Below are 26,873 nucleotides of genomic sequence, written 5' to 3'. Positions count from 1 at the left end.
TCCATTGGAAGAGTACTGTACGTGGAGAGGCTGACAGCTGGGTCCACGGCCGCAGCAAGGAAGTGCCTCCTTATGACATAGAAAATAATTATTCCTTGATACGTCTCCAATGTATCTATAATTTTTGATTGTTCCATGCTATTATATTATCCATCTAGGATGATTTATATGCTATTTTATATGATTTTTGGGACTAACCTATTAACCTAGAGCCCAGTGCCAGTTTCTGTTTTTTTCCTTGTTTTTGAGTATCGCAGAAAAGGAAAACCAAACAGAGTCTAGTTGACCTGAAACTTCACGGAACTTATTTTTGGACCAGAAGAAAGCCATGGAGTAAAAGAGTTGGGCCAGAAGAGTCCCGGGCTGCCCACGAGGTTGGGCGCGCGCCCACCCCCCAAGGCGCGCCTCCCTAGCTCGTGGACAGCCCAGAGACCCCCTGTCGGTGTCAAAACCGACGGATCTCGGGTAGGGGGTCCCGAACTGTGCGTCTAGGCCGGATGGTAACAGGAGACAAGGGACACAATGTTTTACCCAGGTTCGAGCTCTCTTGATGGAGGTAAAACCCTATGTCCTGCTTGATTAATATTGATGATATGGGTAGTACAAGAGTAGATCTACCACGAGATCAAGGAGGCTAAACCGTAGAAGCTAGCCTATGGTATGATTGTTGTATGATGAAGTTGTCCTATGGACTAAAACCCTCCGGTTTATATAGACACCGGAGAGGGTTAGGGTTACACAAAGTCAGTTACAATGCTAGGAGATCTTGAATATCCGCATTGCCAAGCTTGCCTTCCACGCCAAGGAAAGTTCCATCTGGACACGGGACGAAGTCTTCAATCTTGTATCTTCATAGTCCCAGAGTTCGGCTAGAGGTATAGTCCGGCTACCCGAACACCCCCTAATCCAGGACTCCCTTAGTAGCCCCTGAACCAGGCTTCAATGACGACGAGTCCGGTGCGCAAATTGTCTTCGGCATTGCAAGGCGGGTTCCTCCTCCAAATTCTTCATAAAAGTTTGTAAACACCAAGAGTAGCGTCCGACTCTGCAAAATAAGCTTCCACGTATTGCCATAGAGAGAATAATATTAACACAAATCTAATCTGCTGACGTATTCCATAGCATGACATCACACTACGGCCAAGCCTTTATTCGAATCGTTTTCACTTCTCCACCTCAGCGTGTTTTGCGAGGCGGTTTCCTTGGCACGTCTTGTCAAAGCAGAGATCGTGTCCCCTTTGTTTACGGGATTCTCGTTTAATACGGACGTGGGTAACCCAATCATGCCCGTTAGCATGTTTTCTCGATTAAAGGTGAGTCCCAAACGGTTACGGGGAGGGCTCCTGGTATTCAACCTCTTATAAAGAGACCAAGGCCTTACTCCTTTTCCCCAATCTCAAAACAAGTTCGCCTGTCGCCTCGAGTTCCAACACCCTAGGCTCTAGATTCCAGGCGCTTCGGACCTTCGACAATGTCCGGTTCTGACCTTCGAGGCCGACGGAGGAGGTCGTGCTAAGGTTGAGAGAGGCTAAGTTTTTGACCGCCGAAATTTCGCATAGGTTGCCTGCTCAAAGGTAGGCTATTCCCAGTCCCCAGCCTGGTGAGAGCGTAGTGTTCATGTCTCACTTCCTTCAGGGTTTAGGCTTCCCGATGGATCCCTTCATGAGGGGGCTGATGTTCTATTATGGGCTGGAATTTCATGACCTAGCTCCGGAGTCCATCCTCCACATTTCCTCATTCATCGTTGTGTGCGAAGCGTTCCTCCGTGTTACTCCTCACTTCGGATTATGGCTCAAGACTTTTGGAGTGGAGCCGAAGATGATCGAGGGACGGCACACACAGTGCGGAGGTGCTGTCATAAGTAAGAATGCCGATGCTCCATGGCCTGAGGGCTCCTTCCAAGAGGAGCTCGGCTTGTGGCAACGAGAGTGGTTCTATATCACCGCTCCCAGGAGCACCAAGTGGGTGGCGCCTCCTGCCTTTCGCTCGGGTCCCCCACCATGGCTAGCGTCATGGGTCAACAAAGCATTAGATTGGGGGTTATCCAAAGACGTGCCCCTATTGCAGGGCCGCATTAGGGATCTCTTAGAAAGAGACCTCAACCTGGTCAAGGTGACGCAGGCCATGCTGATTCGCCGAACATTGCCCGGCAAACGTCGCTCCCTTCGTCTGTGGGAGTTTAATCCAGAGGGACCACGAGCTCTCCAGCATTTTATGGGCGCAACGCCCGTGGAGATGTATAAAATGTTCTTCGGATCACAAGCGATGTGTCCGGATTTGACCGAGGACGCAGGTTTAAGCTGCAATCGCCCGGATACTCAAGTAAGTAACCTTGTGCTCGGACTCGCTATCCGTAAAATTGTCATAAACTCGCCCCTAAAAGAGTTGTCCTTTTAAACAGGAGAGGGTAGCGAAGGCGAGGCTGATCAGGTGTCCAGCTCCCCTTCCTGAGACCAGGCCGGATCCCGTGCTAGTCAGGATGTTGAAGATCATGCCTTTGGAGGGAAGTGAGGGGGAGGACAAAGAAACTATGGCCTCCTCGAAGGAGGCTGCTCCGAAGGGAGGAACCGACAATTCCTCTCCTAGGGGGAAGAAGAGGGCCGCCTCTGATGACCCGGAGACCATGGCCTCAAAGCGGGGGAAGAAGTCCTCGTCAGAGGGTCCGCCGCCGGGGAGATCCTCGGCCGAACTACGCCCCCAAAGGGATCAGCCCTCCAGCGAGCCGTAAGTAGAGAAAGATTTTCCTTTAGAGGGATGAGAGAAATCCTTACTTTTTATCTAAGAAGATTAACCAAAATTTTACCTTGCAGCTCGGACCTCAGCCCTTCTCAACAGAGCTCGTCTTCGGGGGATCTTCTACCAGAGATGATGGAGAGTGGAACGCCTCCCCCTGTCGTACCGCCTAGCGAGGCGGGCGACCCTGAGGTGTCATCGCGGAGGGTTTCTCCAAATCCGGCAGGGGTGGAAGGTAGCCATATGGCCCCCCAAGGTTCTCCGCGTCGTGCCTTCGATGGAGGTCATAGGATGAGTCCGGCACCGTCTGGTGCACGGTCGGAGGAGCTGATGATTCTGCTGGGGCGAGCTTCTATCTCAGAGGAGCACCGTGCATTGATGGGTACAGTGATTGGAAGGATTTCGTCCGTGGAAAGCGGATTGCATGAGGCCGTCAGAAGTTTGCTGACGAGTTTTGAGGTACGTTTGATAATGTACTTCTTTGTAAGTTGCACATAAACAAGATGCGCCCTGTGTAGATAGTAGCCCCTGAGACTCTGTGCATTGTCAAAATTGACGGCGCATAGAGGATCATAATCCCAGGTCTAATTTTCGCCTTTGTATATAGGTGGCGAAGTGTCCGGAATCGAGCCGAACTTATGATTTTGCCGAGATAAAGCGGCAACTTGACGTGGCAGATGCCGACATCGCGCTCGTCAACAAGCGACTTGATGATGCTCAAGGTATGCAATTCCTCGGGCGACATCTAGTAAGAGGAGCTTTTATGCCAGTATCTTACAATGTGTGTGCTTGACGCAGATGGTGCGGCCGCCGTGGAGAGTCTCCGGGCGGAACTTGCCCGAGCTAAGGAACAAGCCAGGACAAGTAATGCGGCTGCCGAGAAGGCACTTGAAGAGCTGAGAGCCGAACAGGCTGCTCACTGCCGAAGCAAGAAGGAGATGGCTGAGATGGCCATGAAGTTAAAAAGCACTGCTGACCGTTGCAAGTCTCTTGAGAAAGAAGACCGGGCGAGACAAACGGACTTAGAGAAGGCCGTTGTTGATGCCAAGGACGCTCGCTCTGCGATGAGAGCTGCGAAGGAGGAGCCGCGTTAGGCCAGACAGATTGCGGCTGGAAAGCCCTTTATGCTGCGGAGGAAGTTTGGCGATCCAAAGTTTTCTCCGTTGGACCGGATGTGGAGTGCGAAGGACACCTTTCTGGATTTGGCAGCGAGTGCTACTGATGCGACCGAACACTTTCGAGATCAAGAAGATCACGAAGTGGAAAGGCTTTTCTGGTCGCAGTTCCACAATCCAGAGCGTCCACTGGCAGTGGACAATCGTCTGGCTCAATGGGCCGAACTGAATAGATTGTCCGGACTCGCCATGAAGTACGTCATGGGTCATTTGTGGCCGGGGAGATCGGAGACGAAGAGTTATTTCGGCTTGGTGCAGCAATTCCTTGGCGTGGTGCCACGTATCGATGCGATGAAGAGGTCAACATGCATAGAGGGCGCACGGATGTCTCTTGCCCGTGTCAAGAGATACTGGGCAGGGATGGAGACCACCGTTGTTGCATCCCGAGATTCGGACCAAAGCCGAGTACCCTCCGAGCACTATTTTCAGGAAGTCCTTTAAGGTGCTCGTGTAATAGAGACGCAGTGCTCGAAGGATGCTATGTTCTGATAGCATATGTAATGATGAAGCAATATTTTGATGAATTGTAGTAGCCTTTTATACTTGTGCCTGAAAGTATGTGGAACACCTTCTGTGTGGCCATTTTAAGATATACATACAAAATCTGAAAGATGGCAGTCGTTGGCTTCAGCCCCCACGCATATAGTGTGGGGGTGCTCGCAGAAGGTGCATTTTCACACTTAATCCAACGTCTTGGTCCTACAAAGGAGGTGATAGCGTAGCGAGCTAGGCAACCGGACTATAATGCTTTAACACTTTCACTTAGCCATAGGAGCTTGACAATGGGACTATTTAGGTAGCCCCTGGTGGCGACTGCGCTCGCCCGAATTCGGGGCGCGTATGTGCCTGGCCGAGAAATGGCCCTTCGTTAATGCGGGGGAATCCTATAGATTCCGGAGACTCATCGAGTGGTTGACCAGTCTCACGCCATATCATGACAGTCGGTTTTCGGCTTTCTCTACTGAGGTGCTCGCCTGGCCGAACCAGGGCACAATCGCAGTAATTCTCCTGGTGCCGCCTTAGCCGATAGAGCGGAACGTAAGGCGGCCGAACACAGGAGCCGGGCAACCCAACATTTGACCAAAATCATGACTCGGAGCTGATGCATATAAGGCCAAACTCGCGACATCGAACACTCCCTAAGGTATTCGGTCTTTGTGAGAGTGGGCTAAGTAACGCTCTAAGGTATAAGCCCCTAGTGTCCAGGTACGCGCAAGAATTCTGACGTGGCCATATGCCAAGACGCCAGCCTCCTCCTTTGTCATAGAACCAGGGGATGTGTATCAACAAGAGACAGTAAAAAAGGTTTACGCAGGGTCTTAATCTGAAAAGAATCCTTGGAACGGGTCCCTACTGCACGTCTGCGCCTGTGTCTCCGTTGTGCCGTATCCTGGACGGGCGCAGCACGATGTTCATCTGTAAAAAAGAGAGCAACTAAGTTGAAAAAGGGGCGTGCCGAAAAGTTATATGAAATAAACAAAGTGTAAAGTAAAATATGGAAAATTGAGCTTTATTGTCTCTTATTTTATACGTGTGAAGCCCCTAGTGCAGGGGTATATGGCCACTAAGCCTTTATCAATGATACTTTTGTGCCGGACTCGTCTATCCGTGTCCATGGTCTTAATGACGTGTTCCGATGCTCTGGCTGGTGAAGCCATTGTATTGTGGGGCTGTTAAAGCGACCGCACAATCCTCCGCTTGGGGGAGGCGCCCTTACTACTTCCCCGTTAAGGAGATGATGCCACATGGACCGGGCATCTTAAGCGTAAGAGGTGCATAATGCGGTATTGCGTTAAAGCAGGCGAAAGCTTCGCGTCCCAGCAGTGCTTGATAGCGACTTGAGAATGGGACGATGTGGAAAGTCAGCTTTTCGCGACGGAAGTTATCGGCAGAGCCGAAAATAACCTCGAGCCAGAGAAAACCCATGCGATGGGTGTTCCGGACCTGGCGTTACTCCTTGAAAGGAGGTTTTGCTGTGGCGAATTCTTTTTGGGTCGATCCCCATGTGGCGGATTGAGTCCTGATATATCAGGTTGAGTCCGCTGCCACCGTCCATAAGGACATTTGAAAGCTGGAGTTCGCCAATTATTGGATCGAGTACCAGGGCAGTCCAGCCTGGGTTCCTGATACTTCTAGAATAATCTAGATGATCGAAGATGATTGGTTTTGACAACCAGTGACGGGATTCTTTTGGGATAGACCGTGGGGCGCGTACCTTTATGGGCGCCACACGTTTTGTTATGTGGAGTAAGTTTACTGTTTTTACTTCTTGTGGGAAATTCTTTTGTTTCCCGGTACTCTGCTTTTGGGGTTCGTCCTCGTCTTCACTTGGTGTGTCGAGCCCCTTGTGTTCGGTGTTCAGTCTGCCGGATTGTTTGAAAACCCAACAATCTCTGTGGGTATGGATAGCAGGCTTCCCGGGAGTACTGTGTATTTGACATATCCTATCCAGGATTTTGTTTAGGTTGGATAGGTCGTCCTTGTTATCTTGGAGGGGCGGCTTTTTCTGATTCGGTCGTGAGCTTTTGAATCCGGCATTGACTGTCGTGCTCTCTGGACTTTTTTCCTTAGTCCGGCGAAGGTCCTTATTGCGTCACGATTTTCCGTTTCTATCCCTAGTTTCGGATGTACTTGGGTCGCTGGTGCTGCATCTTGCCAACCAGCTATCCTCTCCTGCGCAAAAGCGGGTCAAGATGCTTGTTAGTGCGGCCATTGTTCTTAGCTTTTCTTGGCCGAGGTGTCTGGCGAGCGATTCGTCATGGACATTATGCCTGAAAGCTGCTAAGGCTTCAGCATCCGGACAGTCGCCTATCTGATTCTTTTTAGTAAGAAATCTATTCCAGAATTACCGAGCTGACTCTCCAGGCTGTTGAGCTATGTGACTAAGATCGTCTGCATCCGGAGGGCGGACATAGGTCCCTTGAAAATTTGCTCGGAAAGCGTCCTCGAGCTCTTCCCAACTTCCGATTGTGTTTTCGGGAAGGCTTTTAAGCCAATGCCGGGCTGGCCCTTTTAAGCTTGAGGGGTAAGTATTTTATGGCGTGGAGGTCATCTCCTCGAGCCATATGTATGTGGAGGATATAATCCTCGATCCAGACTCCAGGGTCTGTTGTTCCATCATATGCCTCTATGTTTACGGGTTTGAATCCCGCTGGAAATTCATAATCCAGGACCTCATCGGTGAAACATAGGGGGTGTGCGGAACCCCTATATTTGGGTGTGCCGGATTCTGATAATGGTTTTATTGCATTGCTTACGAGAGCTTGCTTTCTTGGCCCGTAAATGGACCTGGCTGGGCCGTGACGCGAATCCTTAAGTGGGTTGCATGCTGGCTTAAGTGCGGCGCTGCTTGCCACTTTAAGCTGTCCCTGGGGTCGTTTATCCGACCGTGTGGCTTTCTTACTTTTTGAATGCGAGGGCTCTAAGGCCTCCTCGTCGAATTTAGGCAGTAGTTTTCTTCTTGGATAGCTTTTAGTGCGGCGACTGCCGCCGTATTTGTCTGCGGTATTGATTACTTTACTCCATCTGATCCCGAGTGCATCTTCCGCAGTCTTTAGCTTCCGCTTCTGCTTTTTTAGGCTGCATGCGGTTGCAATGAGCCGTTTGTGGAGGTTCTCCTGCTTCGTGGGCTTGTCCGGCGTAGGGTCGTCCGAAATGCCATTTTCGCCGGGGGAGGAATGTTCGTTTCTCTATCCGGGTTGTCTTGTTGGGACGGTTGCTCTGAGGCATGCTCGTCGTCTACCACCTCATCCTGCTCTATGGTGGGTCTTTATCGAGGCGGGGCTTAGGTCGGCATTTACGCCGACGCTTTGATTGTTTTTCGAGAGATCGACCCCCCTCCCCGTTTTTCTCGTTGTTACTTCTTTTGGGGGTATCCACCATGTACACATCATGAGATGACCTCCACGCCATAAAATACTATAGGCGTTGGTTCTTGGTTGTCTCATGCATCGTCGTCCATACGGTCGATGTCTTCGGAGTTGAAGTCGAGCATGTCGGTTAAGTCATCGACAGTGGCTACAAAGTGGGTGGTGGGTTTTGAATTTCTTCATCGTTCGTATCCCAACCTTGCTGACCGTAGTCCGGCCAGGGCCCTCCTGATAAAGAAAGAGACTTTAGAGAATTCAGGATGTCGCCGAAGGGCGAGTGCTGAAAGATGTCTGCGGCGGTGAACTCCATTGTCGGCGCCCAATCAGATTCGATCGGCAGGGGCGCGGGGGGCACGGAGTTCGGAGAGGAATCCGGCTCCTCGGAGTCATGGGCCATGCGGAGTGCGGGGCTGGAGTTCGGCTCGATCGCCTCTGAGATCGCAACCCCTAGGTAGCGTCCAACCGCTGATCCCCGATTGGCGCAGTGGGCTCCAAATCAATGGTCGGAACCGATGCGTGTGCGGCCTCCAAGGCGTTGTTCGACGGCAGAGCTATATCATGCCCATCGAGACAGTGCTGCACGCTTGGCTATGGCTCGAATCCATTGAAGATCAAGTCCCCGCGGATGTTAGCCATGTAGTTTAGGCTTCCAAACCTGACCTGATGGCCAGGGGCGTAACTTTCGATCTGCTCAAGGTGACCAAGCGAGTTGGCCCGCAGTGCGAAGCCGCCGAAGACGAAGATATGTTCGGGGAGAAAAGTCTCATCCTAGATTGCATCGTGGTTGATGATCGAAGAAGCCATCGGGCCTAAACTGTGCGTCTAGGCCCGATGGTAATAGGAGACAAGGGACACAATGTTTTACCCAGGTTTGGGCCCTCTTGATGGAGGTAAAACCCTACGTCCTGCTTGATTAATATTGATGATATGGGTAGTACAAGAGTAGATCTACCACGAGATCAAGGAGGCTAAACCCTAGAAGCTAGCCTATGGTATGATTGTTGTATGATGAAGTTGTCCTACGGACTAAAACCCTCCGGTTTATATAGACACCGGAGAGGGTTAGGGTTACACAAAGTCGGTTACAATGGTTGGAGATCTTGAATATCCGCATCGCCAAGCTTGCCTTCCACGCCAAGGAAAGTCCCATCTGGACACGGGACGAAGTCTTCAATCTTGTATCTTCATAGTCCTGGAGTTTGGCTGGAGGTATAGTCCGGCTACCCGAACACCCCCTAATCCAGGACTCCCTCACCCCCCCTGACTTGTTCTCGACGCCAAAACCTCTTATATATACAGAAACCCCCAGAACATAACCTAGATCAGGAGTTCCGCTGCCAAAAGCCTCTGTAGCCACCGAAAACTAATCTAGACCCGTTCCCGCACCCTGCCGGAGGGGGGAATCCCTCTCCGGTGGCCATCTTCATCATCCAGGCACTCTTCATGACGAGGAGGGAGTAGTTCACCCTCGGGACTGAGGGTATGTACCAGTAGCTATGTGTTTGATCTCTATCTCTCTCTCTCTCGTGTTCTTGATTTGGCACGATCTTGATGTACCGCGAGCTTTGCTATTATAGTTGGATCTCATGATGTTTCTCCCCCTCAACTCTGTTGTTATGGATTGAGTTTTCCCTTTGAAGTTATCCATATCTTACCGGATTGAATCTTTAAAGATTTGAGAACACTTGATGTATGTCTTGCATTTGCTTATTTGTGGTGAAATTGGGATATCACGTGATCCACTTGATGTATGTTTTGGTGATCAACTTGCGAGTTCTGTGACCTCGTGAACTTATGCATAGGGGTTGGCACACGTTTTCGTCTTGACTGTTCGGTAGAAACTTTGGGGCACTCTTTGAAGTTCTTTGTGTTGGTTGAATAGATGAATCTGAGATTGTGTGATGCATATCGTATAATCATACCCATGGATACTTGAGGTGACATCGGAGTATCTAGGTGACATTAGGGTTTTGGTTGATTTGTGTCTTAAGGTGTTATTTTAGTACGAACTCTTGAATAGATTGATCAAAAAGAATAACTTTGAGGTGGTTTCGTACCCTACAATAATCTCTTCATTTGTTCTCCGCTATTAGTGACTTTGGAGTGACTCTTTGTTGCATGTTGAGGGATACTTATATGATCCAATTATGTTATTATTGTTGAGAGAACTTGCACTAGTGAAAGTACGAACCCTAGGCCTTGTTTCCTAGCATTGCAATACCGTTTACGCTCACTTTTACCACTTGTTACCTTGCTGTTTTTATATTTTCAGATTACAAAAACCTATATCTACCATCCATATTGCACTTGTATCACCATCTCTTTGCCGAACTAGTGCACCTATACAATTTACCATTTTATTGGGTGTGTTGGGGACACAAGAGACTCTTTGTTATTTGGTTGCAGGGTTGCTTGAGAGAGACCATCTTCATCCTACGCCTCCCACGGATTGATAAACCTTAGGCCATCCACTTGAGGGAAATTTGCTACTGTCCTACAAACCTCTCACTTGGAGGCTCAACAACGTCTACAAGAAGAAGGTTGTGTAGTAGACATCATTCCTCTACCTAACAGCAGGGACGCATAGGACGGGCCACCGTATTTCGCAAAAAAAAACATTTCCCCCTGACTACTAGGACCCACCAGCTACATCTTCGCACGCAAGGGAGTGCGTCCATATTACGGGAAAAAAATGATTCGCCCCCCTGACCACTGAGACCCACCAGCTACATCTTCGCACGCAAGGAAGTGCCTGATAGTCGGGACCCACCTGGTCGAAGCGTACGTAGCTTTGCATTCTGGTCGTGAACGTGTACGTACATATGGGCCGATCGGACTGTTTGCAGGCTGCAGTGATGAACCGTGGCCGTCCAAGGAAGGGCACATGTCATAGTAGAGGAATGCACATAGCATGTACACGTACGTACAACTGGCAGGGTGCAAGAAAGAAAATACAGCCATGTACGTACATATGGGCGGGGTCTCAAACGCTTACTCGCGCATACGTACGGCAAGGGCTCGTGTACATGGCTGGGTCGGAACGGAGAAACTGCGTCGTGGTCGTGTTCATGGGGAGGCAACGGAATGCGTCGTGTTCATCGAGAGGCAACAGAATGCGTGTTGTTCATCGGGAGCTGTCGTGGAATTATCACGACAGATGTCCTAGTGAAAGGACTTAGTCGTGGAGCCATCGCAACTAGGAAGCTTAAAGGGGTTAATTGGTACAAAGGACATGAGAGGTTTATACTGGTTCGGCCCCTTGCGGTGAAGGTAAAGCCTAGTCCAGTTGATGTGGTATTGCTAAGTTTCGATGACCAAGGAGCGAATACGCTAGCTTGGCTCTCGATCTGTTGTTTCTTGTCCTAAGCCGCCGCCAGGTCGCCCCCTTATATACACGGGTTGACGCCCTGCGGCTTACACAGTCCCGGCCGGCTCATACAACGTGTCCGGCTCGGTGACATCTTCTACATGCCTTACTTTACAAGTATTATTCATACATGGCAGTTTACTCTTACGGGCCTTAAGCCGCCTCTGGCTTGGGCACTCTACAAGCTTTATCATAAACCGTCACCTTGTATATTCTTCAGGCTTCCTTTAAGTAACCCGCCATTATGATTGACCCGGCCCCTCTTGGGCGAGTCATGCCTAGTAGTCATATCCCCAACATTAGGCCCCAGGTTGATTTGAACTTTATTCTTGTCAATCTCCAACACTTAGAAAAAATCCATCTATTACTGTTGCGAAAGCCTTGTAACCTGCCATGACGTCATCTCCGGATTTTTCGGAAACCCGCCACTACGTCATCTTTAACAGATCTTTATCTTTAATGCCTTTCCAAAAATTGAGGCACCTTGGTAGCTGGATAACCATGTTTAGGCCTCCTCGTTTTCGCACTCACTTATCAGTCTTTCCTTATAAATAGCTACGACTGGTCTTCTTCTCATTCTCTCCCTTTTCCATCGCCTTCTTCCTCTCGCAACCTTCGACGCTCGAACTCCGCCGCCGCCGCAGCGCTCACCGTCGTCGTCAACTTTGGCCGCTGCATCAACCTGAGTTTGTCTAGAGAAACGGTGGCGATCCCCCGCAGTAGATCTGCATCCATAAGTCCTTGCTTACCCATACCTTAGATCTGCATTAGGGTTTGCGAGTTCTTTCTGTGTTCTTCACGTGTTCATCGCAGATTCTTTGTAGTTTCTCCACCGCATCATACTTTGATCTAAAAGAAGTATGTAACTCATGCGGTAATTGTTTTGCATCCATTTCAGATACTAGCAGATCACTTTTCCTTGTACAAAGGCCTCCTTAGAATTGATGAACTCCTCTGTGCTGGTTTTTTCGGTCTAGATTTATTTTTCTTTTTTGAACCATTTTGATCCAAAATAATAGCAACAGCTTGTGAAACTTGTTTATGTCGCCTCAGTACTTAGTCAATTCTGTCTCAAGCAACCTTCGAATATCTTTAGACATGGCGGCTTATCATGCCGGCTCATTTCTCCTTCATATATCATTAGCCCTGACTTAAGCCAACATTACTCATCTGTACTATAATCTTTTAACCTGCAATTCCACCAATTAATTTGAACCGACAAATTACTTTCTTTTCAGCTTGTCCTTTTTCATTATGCCGTCAAAGGCGCCAACAGTCTGCAACTGGGTCCCTTCCACAGTCACTCATGACACTTTGAAGGATTTTGTCACCATCGGATATTTGCCGGAGAAGAACATTATGTCCTATCGTGCTCCTGACCCGGTCGAAGAACGACGTCAACCCAAAGCCGGTGAAGTCATCATCTTTACTGATCACATGAATCGGGGTTTTTCACCACACGACTCAAAGTTCTTCAGAGATGTTTTGCATTTTTTCAAGCTTCATCCACAAGATCTTGGACCCAACTCCATATCCAACATCTGCAATTTTCAAGTTCTTTGTGAGGTTTATCTGCAAGAAGAACCTACTGTTGAACTCTTCAGAGAGTACTTCTATTTAAACCGCCAGAATGAATGCACCAATGGCCTTAGCTTGGAATTTGGTGGAATCTTGATTCAGCACCGACAGGGTGTTGTCTTTCCCTTAGTAGTCTTACCAAGCCATCCCAAGGATTGGAACCAAACTTGGTTTTATTGCAAAGACACGTCGCCAGCTGATGAAAGACCAATGTCGGGTTATCGCGCGGAGCGTCTTGACTCTAAGTTTGTGCTCCCTGACAAGCTTAATGGTGTTGAACGTAAGAAGCTTATCCCATCCATCAAAAGCATTCAAACCTTATTGGGAAACGACCTAACTGGAGTTGATCTAATCCGTTGTTGGATCGCATGGTGGGTCATCCCTCTGAGCCGCCGTTCTGCCTTGATGTATACCTATGCCAGAGGACTAGATGACCCTCTGCGTCATAGCTCTCTGCAATTGACTAAAGAAGCCATCGTTGAAATGTCAACCACCCTCGTAAACAGAAAATACGAGGACTGCAGTAAAGTTGGATTGAATCCTTTCGGCAAACTTAACCCGGCACCAGAGGTAAATCCCCTTAACCCCCTTTTTCATTCAGTAGTTAAGTACTTGCATGACCTTTAACCTATTATTTGCCTACAGGCCAAATCTGACTTTTGGAAGGCAAAATATGATCATGAAGCTGCCAAGAAGGCTAGAGCCACCACCATAGCCGCCAAGAAGACAACCCGAAAGTCCAAGAAGAAAAGGACTGCTTCTGATATGTTCAAGCTGGATGATGTTTCTGAGGCGGAGGTAGCCCTTGACTCTCTTGGCCTATTTTTTAACAACCTTATTGACACTGACTATTGCCAGGACGACACGGGGGCCAGCCAGGCAGTAGAAGAAGAGGTAACTATTTCCTCCAACTCAGAACCTTTGCGAAGATAGAAACCTCGACTGGTAACCCGTAAAGTAAGGTTTTCACACCCTTTGGCTTATTTGGATCCTCATTTTCTTTTGGAAAAGCAGCAACATGAGAGCCACCGTCAGGCCCGGACCAGTGACGAGAATGAACAGCTCTCCGGCTTACCGAAGACTCCTTGGAAACGCCAGAATGAGGTTTGTTTCACCTTTGACTTCCGCTTTTGTCAATGAATTTACTTCCTTGATCTTTTAAATTGTGATTTTACTTTTACAGGAGGTCTCTTGTTCTTCTGGTGATTCCTCTCAAACCCAATTTCCGGCTTTCAAGACTGCCCCTGGGTAAAGAAAATTATCTTTCTTCTGCATTTTTAAGTCTATATCATTGACTCATGAATTTCTTCTTAGCGGTCAAGCAAAACCCAAGAAGGCCAAAATGGCTAAGCCGGCGGAAGATCCGAAAACCACTGAACTGGTGTCGGGGGGATGGACCCCGGGCAGGCAACGGAACCCGGATCCTCTTCCAAAACAACGGGGCTGGCACCGCCCCTCAATACCGGCACGCGCTTGGCCGGGTCGCTCGACCCGGCCAAGCCCCGCAAGCTGGCTAGACTAGCCTACCCGGCAAGACACGTCGACTCGGCCCCAACAACTAGCGCAAGACAGCCGAACCCGGCATGACCAAGCCTCCTCAACAAGCCAGCGCCACCCGTGGCGTGCTACACAATCCAGCTGTGGATCAACTCCCGTCCCATCCAGGCCGTATGATGGGGACGAGACTTCAATCAACGATGACCGAGGCAACAGTGCCCCGCCCATGCCTCTAGTCAGCGGGAACGTGGCAACAGTGCCCCTCACCTACCCGCTGACCAGGGCCGGCGTGGCTACGGTGCCCCCGCCCTCACCGTTGACGACAGCAAGCGGCAACCTGACGGAGAGCATTGTACGCGACTCGACTCGGCCACGCCCTGATGATCGACAAGACGGCGCACAGTCCCCCTAGGCATGCGGGGCCCGCACCTAGGGGAACCCGGCGAACCACAAGCCTCAGCGGGACCCATCCTGGGTCCCCGGACACCAACAATATGGACCCACCGACTTGTAACATTACCATTGTACCCCCGGGGGGTTGGACTATAAAACCCTTCGGGAGCCCACGATCATAGGGGATATAGATAGATTATCTCTCCAGGGGGCGAGCGAGAGGGCAAGCAGAAAACGCATACGAGAGGAAAGCAAGCAAGCATAGGACTAGCCACAAAACAGCAATACCGGAGAGAAGGAGCAGCCCAAGCCTTGGCCAGCTTCCTTCCTCCTCCATACAGCTCCAGGAGCAACATTGTATTATCAATCATCCAACTACACTCGGCAGTACTAGGGGTATTATCTCTCCGGAGAGCCCCAAACCTGGATATGTCCGGTGTCCCGTGCCCGCTCATGCCAACCCCGCCTCTGGAGTCCACCAGCGCCCTCGAGCCTCCTCCTCTCTTTAGCCATCCCTTGGCATCTGCCGTGCGCCCACCACGATAACCGGCAATACCAAATTCTGTTCCTGAACAATCTGAACCACCAGAAGATCCTACTGTTAACGTTCAATCAGACCCTCCTGAGTCGTCAATTGATGAGACTATTCTCAATCCATCTACCGTTGGGCCGTCCAGCTCAGCTAACCCGCCGGCGATTTCTGAAAATGACATTCTAATCACTGGCAGCAGATTCGTTGAGCCGGGTAACCCAACTGTACTGGCAGACACTCTAGCAAGCAAGAAGCTTTGGAAAGGAAGAAGGTACGGTTTGATGTCTCTCAATATGCTCACCTGAGCATTAGTGATGTGCTATCTGGATACCTCAGTCATGTGAATTCCAGCCGTGACTCTGAAATTGAGATGGTCAAACAACTATAACTGAAATATGAGGTATGTTCTCCGGCTTTCATTAGTTTACATATGCTCTGCCAGCCCCCAAGTCTCCGGATTATGATGAACCTGAATGATCTGTAGACTTTGTGATATAGGTTGATGCTCTGTCTTAGATTTTCCCTAATTCCAAAGGATTAGCATAAATTCGCACCTGTACTCCCCAAGGACCAGCTTAATTCCTCATGAATGAGCCGGTACTTAACTTCATAGCTGTCTCGAATTAGTCCAGACTAATATTTTTATCCGGCTCAAGGGGATTTTTTTTTCTGAATATCATGCATTAGCCCCCCAAGTGCCAAGCGTTGTTACCTGTAAAATGCTTGGTACTTAAAAGAGTTATTTCTGCCTTTTAAGAATTGCTTTGGCAGACATTAGCCCCCAAGTGCAAAGTAGTGTTGTTTTCCAAAGTGCTTGGGACTTTTAATTACTTTGAACTTTATTGGAATAAACTTTTGACACACCTGTGCATGTCTGTAGATCGCCATAACTGAATTGGGTTCTCAACTGACTGATGCAAAGACCCGGTTGGCGGCTCAAGAGATAGAGATAAAAAATCCTGACTCCAAACTCCAGTTGAGCTTATCTGAAGCAGAAAAAATGAAGACCAGTTTTGACGTAGAGAAAAAAATCTTGGGCCGAGGAAAAACCGTGCTGATAGAGCGTGCTAAAACAGCTGAGGCGGCTCTCAAGGAGGTTTCCACGGAGCTCACTAGTTTAAAGAATCGGGTGTCTCAGATGGTCTCTGCAATCTTTGGTGAGTCATTTGTACTATTTATTAAAACTCTATTTTTGCCAAAAATATAAGACACATGTTTAACCTTTTAAAATACTCATAGGTCCATGGAGCAGCAATCTGAGCCAAAACAGCTTGACGAAACTCAAGGCGGTTTACACCCTGGTAGAGCAACTATACACTGGAGCTCAACGGGCGCTTGCCATTATTTCCCCAGCCAACCAAGGACCAAACCTCTTGAGTGGTGTTTTGAAGAAGCTATCTATCTTACCCGCCAGATTCCAAGAGGTCATACGGTCTTGTGCAAGAGCCGGAGCCCTAACCGCTCTAAGCCGCTCCAAAGCCTGGGTGCCAGAACTCGACCCGGCGGATGTCGCCAAGGGGTATCCCAGTTTTAAGGAAGATGGGGCTCCATTTGATCAAGCATATTTTGCTGCTTGTGTGAGGGGAGTTCGTCCTCATGCTACCATCCTTGGTGACGAGACCAACATTGACAAGTATCAGCTGGGTTTTGATGTTGATAATAAAAAGATGGCGACTCCTTCGTATAAAGTGACAGATCTCATCCCGCTGATTCGCTAACACACTTTTGCTCCAGAAATTGACCCGAGTGGACTAATTGATGATGAAGCTAAGTTCGTTGCTCTGCATGGCTTTGATTGGTCCAAGCCCTGCTTCCAACCAGTGGAGGGAGATGAACCCGCGAGGGAGGAGTCATAATCGTCCAAAATAATCCAGCCAAGACTTAATGAACTGGCCTTAGCTTAACATCTGCTTAGGAGAAAAACAGTTTTAACATTTTGGGCTTCCAACGCCTTGTAATAGGCTAGCTTGAAACTGCATGTTCTGCCTATGCCGTCGTGCATATTATACTGTGTATGACTATTTTTATCCATCATGTCAATATATGCTTTATATCCTTTATCATGTATGTAGCATTTAAACCTGTTCCTGTATGTAAAAGATGAGAAACTGTCCTGGCGGTTTGTCGCTGGACGGGTCAAAACACCCAATACATAACTATGAAATTACCATAACGGAATAGTCAGGGCTAGATGTAAGGATAAATAAGGCTGGAAATCCTTTGATTTAAAGAAAAACACAGATAAGTCTGTTTATGAATGACAACGTCATACCTATGTTCTTTGATTCTGGACTGCCGGCTTATGCGACCCGGACAGTAAGGGTAACAACCCAATATTTTTAGAAGTCAATACTTCCATATGCCTGATAACTGTTATACCTTGGCAACTCATCGTCAAATAACCGAGCCGGTTTAAATTGAAACCATACTTATAGTTAGATTCAAGACAACAAAAAACCAGTAAAACAAAAGAGTATCTTTCAGACAATGTAAATCAAGCATTAAGAAAAATTTGGAGGCTTCTAATTCGAATACGATCAGTAAACTGGACCACAGGGGTTAAGCTATGATTCGAATACGATCATGTAGCCCAAGTGGCTTTGGCGTTGCACCGATCAAGAGGGTACCGACAGCTATGTTCTCTTTGGTTCGAATACGACCTATGTTTGAACAGGAAGCCCCCAAATGACATTGAGAGTTTTTTAGCGATGCTAATTCGAATACGATCAACGTTGTACCCAAAAGGGGTTGAGTATGATTCGAATACGACCAGGAAGCCCCCTAGTGAGTTTGGCAGTGCGCCGATCAAAAGGGTACCAACAGCTATGTTCTCTTTGGTTCGAATACGACCTATGTTTGAACAGGAAGCCCCCTAGTGATCATAAGGTTTAATGGCTAGATTCGAATACGATCATGAGCCAGACCGAGAGGGTTAAGCTAGATTCGAATACGATCAGCCCCCAACTGGTCGTTTAATAATTAGAAAAATAAATATATGTGATCATTGAGGATGAAAAGGACAGAGGTCCTGCTTTATTAGTTATCATAATATATACAATGTCAAAGTATGTACATTATGAGAGCTGGTGGCTCAAGTGTAGTAAGGCCGAAGATGAGCAATATTCCACAGTCGGCGGGTCTCTTCCTCCGACTTACGTGAGTCTTTGTGCTCTCGAACATCGATAAGGTAGTATGACCCGTTATTCAAGTTCTTGCTGACCACAGAGTGTCCTTCCCAAGGTGGGGATAGCTTGTGCGCATCAGACTGGTCCTGGATGAGCCGAAGCACCAAATCACCTTCTTGAAAGGTTCTTGACTTAACCCGGTGGCTATGATAACGGCGCAGGTCCTGTTGGTAAATCGCTGAGCGGGCCGCTGCCAAGTCTCGCTCTTCATCTAATAAGTCAAGCGCATCCTGACGGGCTTGTTCATTATCAGTTTCCACATAAGCCGCCATGCGGGGCGAATCATGACAGATATCACTGGGCAGGACTGCTTCTGCTCCATAAACCATGAAGAAAGGCGTATAACCCATAGACCTGTTAGGGGTGGTATTGATGCTCCATAGTACTGAGGGTAACTCTTCTACCCAACAAACCGGCGTCCGTTGTAAAGGAACCATAAGCCGAGGCTTGAGACCCTTTAAGATTTCCTGATTTGCTCTCTCAGCTTGACCATTGGATTGGGGGTGAGCTACTAACGAAACATCAAGCCGGATATGCACACGTTGACAAAATTCCTCCATAGCACCTTTGGACAGATTGGTACCATTGTCAGTTATAATGCTGTGTGGAAAGACAAAACGAAAGATCACCTTTTTTATAAACTGAACCGCTGTGGCTGCATCACACTTACTAACCGGCTCTGCCTCAACCCATTTTGTGAATTTGTCAAATGCCACCAAAAGATGTGTCTTTTTATCTTTGGATCTTTTGAAAGGTCCAACCATATCGAGCCCCCAAACTGCAAAGGTCCAAGTAATTGGAATCATCCACAATTCTTGAGCTGGCACGTGCGCTCGTCGTGCAAATTTTTGACACCCATCACACCTACTGACCAGATCCTCCACATCGGCGTGAGCCGTTAGCCAGTAAAAACCATGACGGAAAGCTTTGGCCACAAGAGACTTTGAACCGACATGATGGCCATAATCCCCTTCATGGATCTCATGGAGGATTTCTTGACCTTCTTCAGGAGAGACACAACATTGAAACGCTCCGGTGACACTGCGATGATACAACTCACCATTGGAAATTGTCATTGACTTAGACCGTCGGGTTATCTGTCTAGCCAAGGTCTCATCCTCCAGCAACTCGCCCCGGGTCATATAAGCCAAAGACGACACTTTCCAATCTGGAATGACATGAAGATCCACCACAAATTGTGCCTCCAGGTCTGGAACGGCCAAGTCCTCCTCTGTAGGCAACTTGACAGAAGGGTTATGCAGAACATCTAAAAAAGTGTTAGGCGGCACCGGCTTACACTGAGATCCCAACCAGCTTAAAGCATCAGCCGCTTCATTCTTTCTGCGGTCGATGTGCTCTACTTGATAACCCTTGAAGTGTCTAGCAACAACGTCAACCTCACGGTGATAAAGCCGCCGTGAAAGGATCCTTGGAATCCCACTTGCCTGATACTTGCTGAACCACCAAATCTGAGTCGCCCAGGCACCGTACCTGGCTTAAACTCATTTCCTTAGCCATTCGAAGTCCATGGAGTAAGGCCTCATATTCAGCTGCGTTGTTAGTACAAGGAAACATCAATCCCAACACATAACAAAACTTGTCACCTCGAGGAGAAATTAAAACAACTCCAGCCCCTGAGCCTTCCAATTGTCTGGCCCCATCAAAATGAATCGTCCAATATGTGTTGTCTGGCTTCTCTTCAGGTATCTGCAGCTCCGTTAAATCATTAATGAACTCCACTAGTGCTTTAGATTTGATGGCAGTCCGTGGCACACACTTTAAACCATGAGACCCAAGTTCAATGGCCCACTTGGCGACTCGTCCTGTGGCTTCTCTATTTTGAATAATATCTCCTAAAGGAGCAGAGCTAACCACAGTGATAGGATGACCCTAAAAGTAATGCTTAAGCTTCCGGCTTGCCATGAATACCCCATAAACAAGCTTCTGCCAATGTGAATATCTCTACTTGGACTCAATGAACACCTCACTGACATAATAAACCGGCCGTTGAATCGAATGTTCCTTGCCAGCCTCCTTGCCCTCTACAACAATGGCCACACTAACAACACGTGTGTTAGCAGCCACGCATAACAACAATGGCTCCTTCTCAACGGGAGCAGCAAGAACCAACGGCTCGGAGAGCTGTCTTTTCAGATCTTCAAAGGCAGATTTAGCAGCATCACTCCAGACAAAATTATCCGTCTTCTTCATTATTTGATACAATGGCATAGCCTTCTCACCTAACCGGCTTATGAACCGGCTTAAAGCTGCGACACGACCCGCCAGCCGCTGAACGTCATTGATGCACGCCGGCTTAGCCAAAGATGTAATCGCCTTAATTTTCTCCGGGTTAGCCTCAATGCCTCTGTTAGACACCAAAAAACCCAAAATCTTGCCAACTGGGACTCCAAAACGCATTTGGCCGGGTTAAGCATCATCTTGTAGACCCGGAGGTTATCAAAGGTTTCGTTCAGATCATCTACCAGAGTTTCCTTCTCTCTGTTTTTCACCACTATATCGTCCACATAATCATGAACATTACGCCCAATCTGATTATGAAGACAGTTCTGCACACACCGTTGATAAGTCGCCTGGGCACTCTTAAGCCCAAAGGGCATGGACACATAGCAAAAGGCTCCCAATGGAGTAATGAAAGCTGTCTTCTCCTGGTCCTTAACCGCCATCTTGATCTGATGGTAACCAGAATAATCATCCAAAAAGCTCAAACGCTCGCAACCTGCTGTAGCATCAATGATTTGATCAATACGAGGGAGAGCAAAAGGATCAGCCGGACAAGCTTTGTTTAAATCTTTGTAATCCACACACATACGCCAGGTGTCGTTCTTTTTGAGTACAAGCACCGGGTTAGCCAACCACTCTGGGTGAAAAACTTCAACAATAAAACCAGCTGCCAAGAGCCAGGCCACCTCTTCTACAATAGCCTTGCGCCTTCCCTCGTTGAACCGCCAAAGAAAATGTCGGACCGGCTTAAACTTTGGATCAATATTGAGAGTGTGCTCAGTGAGTTCTCTCGGTACACCCGGCATGTCAGAAGGCTTCCATGCAAATATGTCCCGGTTCTCACGGATGAACTCGATGAGCACGCTTTCCTATTTCGGATCCAAGTTAGCACTGATAATGAATTGTTTGGATGAGTCACCAGGCACAAAATCAATCATCTTGGTATCATCAGCTGACTTAAACTTCAACGCCAGATCATGCTCAGTAGTTGGCTTCTTCAAAGATTTCATGTCCGCCGGTTCAACATTATCCTTGTAAAACTTCAATTCCTCTATTGCACAAACAGATTTGGCATAAGCAGCATCACCTTCTTCACATTGCAAGGCTATCTTCCGGCTTCCATGCACTGTGATGGTGCCCCTATAACCAGGCATCTTAAGATTCAAATAAACATAACACGGCTGTGCCACACACTTAGCATAGGCCGGCCGTCCAAACAGAGCGTGATATGGGCTTTTGATTTTAACCACTTCAAAACTTAACTTCTCAGCCCTAGAATCATACTCATCTCCAAAGGCTACTTCCAATTCAATCTTACCAACTATGTATGCCGACTTACCAGGCACCACTCTATGAAAAACAGTGTTGGACGTCTTAAGACTTTTGTCAGTTAACCCCATGCGACGGAACGTCTCATAATAGAGGATGTTGATGCTACTGCCTTCGTCCATGAGTACTTTAGTGAATTTATACCCACCAACTTGAGGCGCCACCACCAAAGCCAGATGACCCAGCTTGTCAACCCGGGGAGGGTGATCCTCCCTACTCCACAGCATAGGCTGCTCAGACCATCTCAAATAACAAGGAACCGTCGGCTCAACAGCGTTCACAACTCTCTTATGAAGTTTCTGGTCCCTTTTGCACAAACTGGTGGTGAATGCGTGATACTGCCCACTGTTCAGCTGCTTTGGTTACTCTGATACCCGGACTGCTGTTGCTGCTGACTACCTTGGCTAGATTGCTGATTATAGCCGCCGCCTTGAGGTCCCTGGCCATAAAAGCCACCACCGCCTGAGCCGCCGCCCGGGCCATGAAAGCCGCCACCGCTTGAGCCGCCTCCTGGGCCATTAAAGCGCCACCGCCTGAGCCGCCGCTATCTCTGTGATTATCATCGAACATGTTAGAATTCTTAAAAGCCTTCATGATCGTACAATCTCTCCAGAGATGGGTGGCTAGCTTCTCCCGGGTGCCGTGTCTCGGACAAGGTTCATTTAGCAGCTGTTCAAGGGTGGGACCTGGCCCGCTTGACCGAGGAGGTGGCCTCCCCCTACGCCGTTGATTGTTGCCCTATGCGTTGGTGTTAGCCACAAACTCCAGACTACCGTCAGCCTTACGTTTATTATTACCTCCTTGCTTTGTCGGGTTATGTTGGTGACCTTTGCCGTTGCCATTCTTCTTTCCCTTCCCTGTCTTCTATTCGTCAGACGCGGGATCCTTGGTACTATCAGAGTCGGCGTATTTGACCAGAGCCGCCATCAGCTGGCCCATGTCATTACAATCATGCTTGAGCTGCCCCAGCTTCTGTTTTAGAGGTTCAAAACGGCAATTTTTCTCCAACATTAAGACCGCAGAGCCGGCATCCATCTTATCAGATGAATGTATTATTTCCTTCACCCGGCGCACCCAATGGGTCATGGATTCACCTTCCTCTTGCTTGCCATTAGTCAAGTCCACAATTGACATGGGCTGCTTGCATGTATCTTTGAAGTTCTGAATGAACCGGGCCTTTAGCTCTGCCCATGAGCCGATGGAATTGGGTGGCAACCCCTTCAACCAAGTGCGAGTTGTTCCATCCAGCATCATAGTGAAGTACTTAGCCATTGCTGCATCGCTGACCTCCAGTAATTCCATGGCCATCTCATAAATTTCAATCCATGCCCCGTGCTATAAGTCGGCTATGTAATTAGGCACCTTCTGAGGCCCCTTGAAATCCTTTGGCAAGCGCTCATTACGCAGAGTCAGCACAAAGCAAGGGACACCTCCTGTCCTCGTGGCTACACCTGCTTCAACAGAGGTCGTCGGATAAACCGGAAAAGCTTGGTGAGCCACTTGCTCAGCTGCCTGTTGAACCGCCCGCGCAGCCTCTTGGCAGATCCTATCCTGGTCAACCAAGTTAAGAGCTCCATCATGCGACGGGTCTTGCCTGCGTGGCTGGTTACGGCGCTGGGCGTTGCTTGACATGGCTGCTGAATCTATATGCCTGCTATAGCTTGGGCTCCGTCTTGGACGAGGGGTTGAATGAATCCTGTCTCGACTATAAGAGTATGACTCCTGCTGTGCCAGAGCCGTCTGAAGATCTCTGACCCTTCGCATTTCGATCGCCGTCGGGGAGTCACCTTCCATTGGGAGAGCCGCCAAACGTGCTGATCCAGCGATGAGATTCTCCAAAGGGTTAGAAAAATGACCCGACGGTGTTGGTGTATAGTGAGGTGGAGCAGTATTCACGCGAGGGGGTTCCATAGCCCGCGGCTGAACTGGCGCCCCAGCCCCGAGTGTTGTAATCCGGTTAGCCTCCGACGGGTTACTGGGACCGGCCCCGGGTGTGTGGAAGAGATTCTTAGGATCGTAAGTCAGAGGCAGACGTGATTGAGTCTTTTGGTGCCTTCTCCTCATGACCTCATTTGATGCGTTCAGATCCATCCTGAGCCGAAAAGTCTCTGATTGAAGCTGTTGAGCCCGAGCATCCAAAGCTGCCCGCTCTGCAGCCATCCTGACGTGCTCTGCCGCCAAGTTTTCCTAGGCCTGTGCTTCCTCCCCGCGTAACCGTGCCACCTCCGCATCATGCTGAGCCTTATCCGCTGGCTCGACCACGGCGGTCAACAGAGCCGTCATCCTATCCATGAGATCCATCAGCACCTGAGCTGGCGGGCGCGCGGGGCCTCCTGGCCCAGCCACTGGCAACCCGGTGGTTATCGCTGCCGCAGCTGTAAAGTTTTGAACGGGCTACATACCAGTCATGAAGATTCCCGCTCTGTTCGCGGCTCAGAGGGGTCCGCAATACTTCTGCCATCGGAACAGCCCCCAAGCCCACCATCTTGCAATTGATACAATGAATCTGTTTCACCTGTGGACGACTCACTGTCGGAGAAGATGGTCATCTCACCTGTGACACCACAAAATTTTAACCTTGTTTTATTAATTAAAAATTTTCCAGGAAATTTAAACTTTTAATTTTCTGGATTTTCTTTTGATTTCAGAGCCATCCTTTTCCCTGATTATGGAGTTTTTACCTCAAGTGAAAAACTTTCCAAAAATATTATTGGACTTGTTTAACCTCTCAAGAAAACATTTCTATTATCAGTGGAATTGATTTGCACAATTATTTCTCTCTGAGCTTTATTCCCTAAAACGATTTTTTCCTTTAGTTTTGGAGCTCTTTTGAACTACAACCACTTGATAAATTTATTTAAAATTTTCACCAAAATTTGGAGGTGTCATGTGATGTTTTTAAATCACTTTATGCAAAAATATAGTTCATTCATTTAATATTTTGAGCTCTACACCAAGTTTCCAAATCTGGTCCAAAGAGCAATTTTGCACTACAACCCCTTTAAATATTTCTTTCTAGCTTCCACAAATATTATGGGATGTTAATAGGAGTATATTATTCAACTTCATGCAAGAACCCATTGATGTTCTTTGAAAAGTATGAGTGAATCAACCTCTTTTTCATTCTGGTCCAACCTGGTGATTTCTACTGCATCCCTAATATATTTTGCTCTAGTGGCCATGAGCTTTCTCCTGCTTGTAGTACACCATACCAAACTCTTATGTCCAGGAGAGTGGACCCATTGGAAGATTTATGGCTCCTGAAACAATGCCTTTTTCCTTCTGCCCAGAACTGAAGTTTGGCAAAACTTACATTAACAATTTTGAGCTTTTGGAAAACTAACCCCACCACCCTCTGTATCATCTAAAGAGACATTGATCTGGAGAATTTGGCCACCCCAAGAATTGCCTAGATGCCTTTGGCATTTTGTAAAACACCCTGTGTTCATGGCTAGATTTGGCATGATTTCAAGTTTACATTGTGGAATTGTGCCCCTGACCAAACCACCATGTCCTTTGATCCCCTTGCTAACCCTAAACTAGTCCTGTTATTTGCCAGCCCCTCTCAAGCACTCTAGGCTACCCTGGCATACTGTCGAGCACGTCGCGTGCATGCTCTGGGCGCGCCCAGAGCGCGCGTTTTGCACGTGCGTGCGCTCGGGTCGCCGCATCGCGCCCCGGCCCTTGCTCGCCTGCGAGCCGCACCCCCAACCTCATCCGCTCGCAGGAACCAGCCAAGCTGTTGGAAATATGCTCTAGAGGCAATAATAAAAGGATTATTATTATATTTCCTTGTTCATGATAATTGTCTTTTATTCATGCTATAATTGTGTTTTACGGAAATCGTAATACAAGTGTGAATACATAGACACCAACATGTCCCTAGTAAGCCTCTAGTTGACTAGCTCGTTGATCAACAGATAGTCTTGGTTTCCTGACTATGGACATTGGATGTCATTGATAACGAGATCACATCATTAGGAGAATGATGTGATGGACAAGACCCAATCCTAAACATAGCACAAGATCGTATAGTTCGTTTGCTAGAGTTTTTCCAATGTCAAGTATCTTTTCCTTAGACCATGAGATCATGTAACTCCCGAATACCATAGGAGTGCTTTGGGTGTACCAAACGTCACAACGTAACTGGGTGACTATAAAGGTATACTACGGGTATCTCCGAAAGTGTCTGTTGGGTTGACACGGATCAAGACTGGGATTTGTCACTCTGTATCTCTGGGCCCACTCGGTAATGCATCATCACAATGAGCTCAAAGTGACCAAGTGTCTGGTCATGGGATCATGCATTACGGTACGAGTAAAGTGACTTACCGGTAACGAGATTGAACGAGGTATTGGGATACCGACGATCGAATCTCGGGCAAGTAACGTACTGATTGACAAAGGGAATTGTATACGGGGTTGCTTGAATCCTTGACATCGTGGTTCATCCGATGAGATCATCGAGGAGCATGTGGGAGCCAACATGGGTATCCAGATCCCGCTATTGGTTATTGACCGGAGAGCCATCTCGGTCATGTCTACATGTCTCCCGAACCCATAGGGTCTACACACTTAAGGTTCGGTGACGCTAGGGTTGTAGAGATATGTATATGCAGTAACCTGATAGTTTTTTGGAGTCCCGGATGAGATCTCGAACGTCACGAGGAGTTCCGGAATGGTCCGGAGGTAAAGAATTATATATAGGAAGTGCTATTTCGGCCATCGGGACAAGTTTCGGGGTCACCGGTATTGTACCGGGACCACCGGAAGGGTCCCGGGGGTCCACCGGGTGGGGCCACCTATCCCGGAGGGCCCCATGGGCTGAAGTGGGAGGGGAACCAGCCCCTAGTGGGCTGGTGCGCCCCCCCTTGGGCCTTCCCCCTGCGCCTAGGGTTGGGAACCCTAGGGTGGGGGGCGCCCCACTTGCCTTGGGGGGCACTCCACCCCCTTGGCCGCCGCCCCCTTGGGAGA

Source organism: Triticum aestivum, chromosome 1A, assembly GCF_018294505.1.
Source record: "Triticum aestivum cultivar Chinese Spring chromosome 1A, IWGSC CS RefSeq v2.1, whole genome shotgun sequence".
Lineage (NCBI taxonomy): Eukaryota > Viridiplantae > Streptophyta > Magnoliopsida > Poales > Poaceae > Triticum > Triticum aestivum.
This window is presented reverse-complemented; position numbering follows the sequence as displayed.